General features: G+C 42.9%; 1 long non-coding RNA gene across 1 annotated transcript; it reads left to right on the plus strand.

Moving 5' to 3' along the window:
• The first annotated feature begins 3,013 nt into the window (after nucleotides 1-3,013).
• On the plus strand, nucleotides 3,014-7,681 carry LOC109782141 (uncharacterized). Its single transcript, XR_002237452.4, has 4 exons — nucleotides 3,014-3,429; nucleotides 3,514-3,600; nucleotides 6,872-6,964; nucleotides 7,408-7,681. It is a non-coding gene; the product is annotated as an uncharacterized lncRNA (long non-coding RNA).
• Nucleotides 7,682-8,069: the final 388 nt, after the last annotated feature.

The raw sequence follows: 8,069 nt of genomic DNA on the forward strand, positions 1-8,069 counted from the left end.
ATCTTATATAAAGGAATGGAGGGAGTATTAGATATTTGTGTTTTTTATAATTGGCATGATAGTTTAAGATTTCGACATCTTCTAAACATGGATCGCAGTGATGGTAAATTTTGACATTGAACATGGCAATTTTTTATGTTATATGGCTTTTTTCGATCTTAACCATGGCAGTTTTATTTTAAACACCATAGCAAATTATTTTACATTCCATGGCAAATCCTTTTTGTTACGTACCATGGAAAATTTATTTCTCTAGCCATGTCAAATACCATGGCAATTTTCCACATTTCCCATGGTTCAGGGATCAAACGAACATGGCAAATCTTTTTTTAAAGATCACGGGCAAATTTTATTAGTAAATAGTGCCATTTGCATCTTGGTTGCATTATAAAAGTGCTGGGGTTCGCAAGTATTTTGAGTAAACTCATGCAAATATGTATAACCCAAACCATGATCTAGTGAAAATACATATCAACTATCGTACAATTTTTTGTAAAGTTGCCATGTGACCATCAGAAACATTTTTTGCTTAACACAAACAGTGCAGAAGCTAGTGTTTGGCAAATTTAACTATCATCGCGAGAAAGGCCAATTTTGTCACACATGGCAATTTGCTATGATTTTCATTAGTAATTTTGAAAGTTGCCATGCGACCTTTTTTCCACAAATACACACACTTTTCCATGTCCAGTGAGATTTTTTCCCCTAATTTTGACATGTAACCGTACATTTTTTACATATATTTATGAAACTTGCATGTTCTATAGTACAAAATTCTCAAAACTTGCCGTGCAACCATTACATATTTTGACCTAGTTTTTTCATGTGTAAGTAATTTAAATTTCTAAAATTTATCATGTGGCCATTTTACAAATTTTCCAACCTTTTGCTTGATTTAGGTAAATTAATCTTCTAATTGACATGTGGACCAATACAAATTTTCCAACCTTACTGCTTTTAGAGTAAAATGTTCTTAAAATTGTCATATTACCCTTTACAACATTTTCCTATTTTTTCGTTGATTTTAGGATTGAAAAACTATATCTAGATTTTCGATGTAACTAATTTTAGATATACAAATTTTGTCAAGCTTGTTTGCCATGTTAAAAATAAAAAACTTTCTACATTTGCCATAATTGTTAGCGGCCACTTAGGTAGAACTCCTAAATCAATTTTTCCAAAGTTGTCATGGAACATTGCAATTTTTTAGAGCCATGCCAATTTTTTGTTGCTCTGCATCATTGCAAATTTCTATACATTTTTGTTCTGCTCCTATGGAAAATTTAGCTTTAAAAAACTTTTCTAAATCATGTCAATTATTTTTTAGAGCCATGTTTAATGTTCTCATAGGAATTCTAGAGTTTTTTTCTCTCACATATGGTAACTTTTTTGCAAATACGCAGGTGCTAGACCATGGCAAAATTTTACATCATGCAAAATTTTATATATTTTTAATATTTTTTGTAATGTACCATGGCAATTATTTGTTGTGTAGGTATTCCTTTTCAGTTTGAGCAGGACAAATTTAGGACGCCGATAACTGCCACACGTGTGGTACAAATGGACACCCGACGACACGAGTCGGGTGGTCAGGAAACAGCCCACACGGCCCTGTGTGGGTGAACATTCGAACTGTTCACACGTTCAGACGCAGCTACTTTGTGTCACACGCCGAGCCAACAACAACTCACTCCCACCCCGCACGTGTGGCACGAAGCAATTCCACCCTGACATTGTTTTATGGCAATTTTGGTTACCCCGGGGTGGCAACTTTAGTTGTAAAGCATGGAAACTTCTCTGTTTCGTTTTTTGGGGGGTTTCGTTCGGGTTAACTATATTTTCCATGTCTAATTAACAGTAGTTGCCACGTGTTGTCAAACCATAGTTGTCACGTGTGGTTAACTAGTTGTCATTGTGGTCAAACCATAGTTGCCATGTATGGTAAAAACATAGTTTCCATGTGTGATTAACTAGTTGCCACATATGCACATCAGTAGTTGTCGTCTATCGCCGTGTGAGGGTCGTGTGGGCAAAGAGCAGTTTCGCCTACACGTTCGGGCGAGCCTCCTGTGTGCCGTTCGGGCGAGGTACGCCCACACGTGTGGCACTAAATGATAACGCCCACATGATGCTGGGTGCTTACGTTGCTCTCCACCCAAATGGCAACTGCTTCAACTTCGTGCAAATGGATCGAATGGCATCGAGTGCGTGTGGGCGTTATCATTTGGGAAAATTATTGTACTTACCAACGCATTTTTATTGTAGAAACAATGGTAAATTATCCTTTTTTTCTGAACTTACCATGTCAAACTTATCTGTTTATATTGTGGAAAATTCTTTTTTACATAACATACGACAAAGGTCCTATATTTTTTGCCGTATCAAACAATGCAAGCATGTTTTTTCCCAGCCTTTTCTGCCACGCTTCTTTACTTAGCAGATTTTCTCAAATTTCACATGGAATTTGGCAAATTTATTTTATGTAGCTTTTTCAATCATAATCATGGAAAATTAGTTCAATAGCATGGCAATTTATCTGAGCATACCGTGGCAAATTTTTTTGGGGGGGGGGGGAGGGGCTCTAGTGCTCATGATGGTAGGATGGTAACTTAAAAAAGATTTGTACATCATGGACAATAATTAGAAAAAGTCTAAGTCACATGGCACATTACAAAAAATTAAGTGTTTGATATTTGTTTTTAAAATTTCACGACACTTCCATTGTATAGATCATGAAAATTTTAGTGTATGAATCATGGCAACTTTTAAATTGTGTTATATATGAATTCGCTGCGTTTGTACTCTTTCACGGTAGTTTCATTGTTAGGGACATGGCAAGTTTATTATACCTACCATGAAAATTTTATTTGTGAAAATACTCACGGTAAATTTGGTTCTTACTATCATGCCAAATTTATTTACTGTGGGAAGGACTTCTTAAAAATTTCTCTCCATGCTGTTTTATTTCGCCAAAAAATCACCAAAACGCCCGCTGCCCCCAAATCCCCACCCCGGCCTGCAATTCATTCCAATCGCCCGTGCGCCGCCCCAAATCGCCATCGCTGCCCCCAAATCGCCCGAGGCCGCCGGTCGGAGCCCACCGGTCGGTCTCCTCCGCCACCACATCTTCTCGCCGTCGCACCGTTCCTCACCTCACCACCGCCGCGCCGTTCTTCTCCTCCTCTTGTGCTCGCTGCCACCTAGGGTTTCGGTGGTGCTCGCCTCGCTGTCGCGTCGTTCTTTCCCCTCAATTGCCGTGCCTTTCTTCTCCTTTGGATTGTCGTGTTGCTACTCTCCTTCTCCCCTGGTCGTCGGCGGCTAGGGTTTCGGGGGTGCTTGCCTCCCTTCGTCGTCACATCGTTGCTCCTCTTCCCACCGCGTCGTTCCTCTCCAAGCCGTGTCGACCACCACCGCCGTTGGCTTCCAAAGGTAACATTTTTTTCTGAATTTCTTTGTTGTTCTTATATTTTCACGCTTGACCTGTTGTTGCTGATGCTGCTACTGTTGATGTAGTTGTTCTTCCTTGAGCTCCTCTGTCGTGTGGGTTCTGATCATCGCTGAGCTCCTCTGCCGTTCCACTGCTCTTCTCTGCGTCGGCTGGTGAGCTCCGCCTACCCTGCTGGTGGTGGTCATTTTTGTATGCACTTGTTGTTGCTGGTGGTGGTCGTATGCCGCTGCTACTTCTATACTGTTAGTGTAGTGCTAATTAGCTAGTGTACTGCTGGTGTTGCTACTTGCTACTGCTTAGGTAGCTAGTGTAGTGCTAATTAGCTAGTGTACTATTGTAGTGTTGCTGCCTGCTACTACTGCTTGTGTAGCAATTTAAGCTGTTAATTAGTTGTTGCCTATTGCTACTGCTTGTGTTGGTGCTTGCTGTTGTTGTATGATGCTTGACATGTTGTTGTTGTTGCTACCGCTGCTACTATTGTTAATTAGTGGCAGCTGCTGTTAACAAAAATATGACCCACTACTTGCTGTTGTTGTATTCTTTCAATATATGACCCAGTGTGTCGGATGTTTTCAAATATATGACCCACTGCTTGATGTTGTGTTGTTGTTGTTGTTTTTAGCAAGTTTTGTTTATATAGGACAAGGTCTATCGATGCGTTGAAATTTATTTGCTCTCTTATGCTCATAGATATTGTTGTAGGTAACTTTTGGTTTATATAGTCTCAATGGTTGTGCTTAGTTCATGCCTCTAGCTTCTACTTGTTTTGGGTATGCATCACTATTAGGTATGTAGTGTGTTGACTTTCATTCCGATGGTGCTTTCTTTTGAAAGAGATGAGAGTAACAGATGAGATGCTCTTGAAGGAAGGATACCGGTTGTTCGTAGGTGGTCGGTCTTTCGCGTCCTCCTCCTCTGAGACCTTGGTAGAGCAGGGGGAGGACGGAAGGACCCACCTCATCGACGGTCGAAATAACATTGAGAGATGAGAGATGTTATGGGAGGAAAGACACCGCTGTTGTCGTAGGTGGTCGTTGCTCCTCATCCGTTGATGTGAGACATTGGTAACGCAGCAAGGGATGGGAGTAACGACCGTCACCGACGGTCGAAATATACAGGCAAGTAGTGCCCCACCATACATATATATATACCACCACTTGAGATGTGAGAGTTATTGAAGCGAGCATCGATGGAATGAAAGTCAACCCACATGAAGAGTTGTTGTGTATTATTCATTTAGTTTTGAACTTAGCAAAATTAAATTTTATATCGACACTGTTGTCGCATGACACTCGTGTGGGAGGATGGCGCCGCGCCGCCCTCCCGTGACCGGGTTTTGTGGTGTTCGACGTCGTGACTCGGGTCGCTACGCCGCTGAGATCACCTGCGATGGTGATCGGTTGTGGCTTGGCACGTTCGACACCCCGTAGATGTAAATTGGTTGCACTACTGGAATCAGGGATTTTGCCGTCTGCCAGTTCTTTGCCGTCTGCTTGCAGACGGCAAAGAAGGTCTTTGCCATCAGCTACCAAACAACAGACGACAAAGAATTAGCAGACGGCAAAGAAGGTCTTTGTCATCTGTTATTTCTTTGCCGTCTCCTGGCAGATGGCAAAGAATCTTTGCCATCTGCCAGCGGACGGCAAAGAAGTGCCAGCGGACGGCAAAGAGGGGGGCTATCTTCGGATCTGACCAGTGGATCTCATTTTCCCCCGATGGGCCGAAAGAAGCGCATCCCCCCACCAAACCCTCCTCACATCCGCCCGCCGGCGCCCTCCTCCGCCTCGCCGATGCGCTGGGGTCGCCGCTCCTCCTCCGCGCCCACGGCACCGTCCACTCCCGCGCCGCCGCCGTCCTCACCGACCCCGACCAGCTCCGGGCCGAGCTTCGCAACCGCGCCTCTGCTCTCCTCCGGCCGGCGCGCCACTGCGCCTCATCTCCTCCAGCCGGAAGGGTACCCAACGCCGCCACCCTCCCCCCCCCCCCCCCCCCCCCCCCCGCCCTCCACCCATCCACACACCCGGCTCTCCCGGCTCGGCGCGTGCCACCGTGACCTGCGGGAGGCCCGAGCTCGAGCTCGCCGGCGACGACGACGCACCGCACAGGGTCCCTCCCTACTTCTCCCCATCGATTCCTCTCTCCTTCGCTCCTTCCTTCTGTCCCCCATTCCAATAGACTTATTTTTGCTTTGATTTAGATCAGCAGGAGCTCTCCCCCTCTCCAGATCCATGCACGGCGACGACCAGGACCCCACGCTCAAGCCCCACGAGCTGGACGAGGTCGACAGCGAGGTCATCTGCCCTGCCCACCATGATTTCCCATAGAACAAGAAGGTCGACCCTCTCGCTCTATTTTCTTTTCTTTCCAAATGATTGCTGCCGTGCTCTTGGATAATTCTCTAGGGGCTCTCAAATTTTCTTGGACTGGACCTGATGCAAAAAACGTGGCCACTTTGTTTCCTGATACTCGCAGGTTACAGCCATCGATAGACTAGCATCACTGGCTATTTTGTTTCTCTTCTCTCACTGTGTGAGCACTAGCAGTGTAGAATTTGTGAGAGCTGCTACTTAGTTAAGCAACTACTAGTTTAATAAGTAAATGTCCATGAGATGCTCCTGTTGGTTCCTTTGATTTTTGTTGTTTATGGATGGAAAGTAATTCATTCATCTCACTAAATCGATTGGGCAAGAGTTGATTATTTGTTAACTAGGCCTGCTATTACACTGCTTCTCTGTTATATAATATGTGCAAACTTTCTATTTGTTATGTGGTGAAAATAGCCATCATATTTATTTCCACACAATCAAGTTGATGAAAATTATGCCACGTGAATTTTCATGCTATTGTACCAAGATGAGGGTGCTGCTTGTTGCCATGGAATGCTTAGTTTGATCCCACTTGTTATCAGCAAATAAATATACGTGTTTTATTTTTGTACAAAGATGAGGGTGCTGCTTGTTCCTACAAGATGTTCAGCTTAGCTTTAAATACAGTAAATTTGGATACTGGAAATGTTATATGACTCTGTTCTCCATGTATCCAGCATTATCCATGTTGCTCTTGACATTCATGCTTTATGAACAAGTAGAACACACCTGACAAGACAGCTGTCAATGAATGCTATGAGGTTTAGGAGAGACTTTGTGGATGTTTTTGCCTGTTACCACGTGTTGGCCACTAGAACAAGTAGACATTTTAGATGGCCCTTTTTTGTCTGTACGTTGTGTATGTCATCTGTTAGAACTGGGATTGTTTTTGGTTTTGGCCTTGATAATACTAACTCTACCCTTTAGTTCAATCAGTTTCAAGGCCGCTCTTTTGCTCTCCACAATTCAGCCCTCTATTTTCCTGTTTGAAAAAGATGTGCTTATGTCATTGTGTTTGTTGAACTGTACAGCATAACAACAGTGGAGTGACTTGCAGGTGCCTCATGTGGATTTTATGGCTTAAGCCAAGAGGAGAAAGAAAGGGCTCTGCATATGAAAAGATACCAACATTATTGTTTCCATGAAATTGGTAATATATGTGGCATGTGTTTGCTTATCTTTTCTGCAAGAGCAACTTGTGTCCTGAGACCTTCTAGTGGTACTGAGACCCATAAAAAGAAATTGTCTTCTTGCATGATCACTTACTGAAAATAGGGACAATCAGCTTTACTTCTGAGTACTTAGAAGTAGTTAAGTTATCTAAGTTATTATGGGTACTGTTACAATGTGCTTGTATTGAACCATCTATCCAAGTTTATTACTAACTCTATATGTGCTTCTCTGCACCTATGCTTGCCTGTATATCTATTTGCTTTATGGACATGACTCTTGTGTTTGTTTGCTTGTTGTACTGTGATAATTGCAATGCTTATTTAGCGACAAAATTTGCTCTTAATGTACTGTTGCAGGATCTGGATATCTCTCAAAATTTAGTACTTTCTGGTGTTGACTCTTAGTGTTTTTGTTATGCAGGTTGGAAGAAAAGAAGAAGATCCAGAGAAGATCTTAGTAATAAGATAGTTTTTAGGAAAATAGATATTTAGTTTTAGGTCATTTCTTCTAATTTCAGATATGGAGTGCTTGTCTTTAGTTTTTGTTTTGACTTTGTGAAACTTGCTTACTATGGATGAAACTGTGTAATATTGATGAAACTATGTATATGTATGGATGAAACTTGCTACTATTGGTAACATGTGTTGGATATGCTATATTGGTACTATGTATGGATGAAACTTGCTACTATGTATATATATGTGTGTTTGATTTTCTGTGAAAATGAATGGGTATAAGAAGAAACAGAATTAATGCCTATTTGGTCTCTTTGCCATATGCCAGCAGATGGCAAAGAGCCTGCAGTCTTTGCCGTCTGCTGGCAGACGGCAAAGACTCCAGGCTCTTTGTCGTCCGCTCCAGACGGCAAAGGCACTTTGCCGTCAGCCGCCCGGAAGCAGACGGCAAAGTAGCTCTTTGCCGGACCTTACTTTGCCGGAGCCTTTTGCCGTCCGCGGCTGACGGCAAAGGCCTTTGCCGTCCGCCGTTCATGCCTTTGCCGTCCGCCGTGGCAGACGGCAAAATAGCTGATTCCTGTAGTGTTCCTAGTAAAAATGCTCCTATTGATCTTAATGATCTGCCTT

The sequence above is a fragment of the Aegilops tauschii genome, chromosome 2 (genome assembly GCF_002575655.3).
Source record: "Aegilops tauschii subsp. strangulata cultivar AL8/78 chromosome 2, Aet v6.0, whole genome shotgun sequence".
Classification (NCBI taxonomy): domain Eukaryota; kingdom Viridiplantae; phylum Streptophyta; class Magnoliopsida; order Poales; family Poaceae; genus Aegilops; species Aegilops tauschii.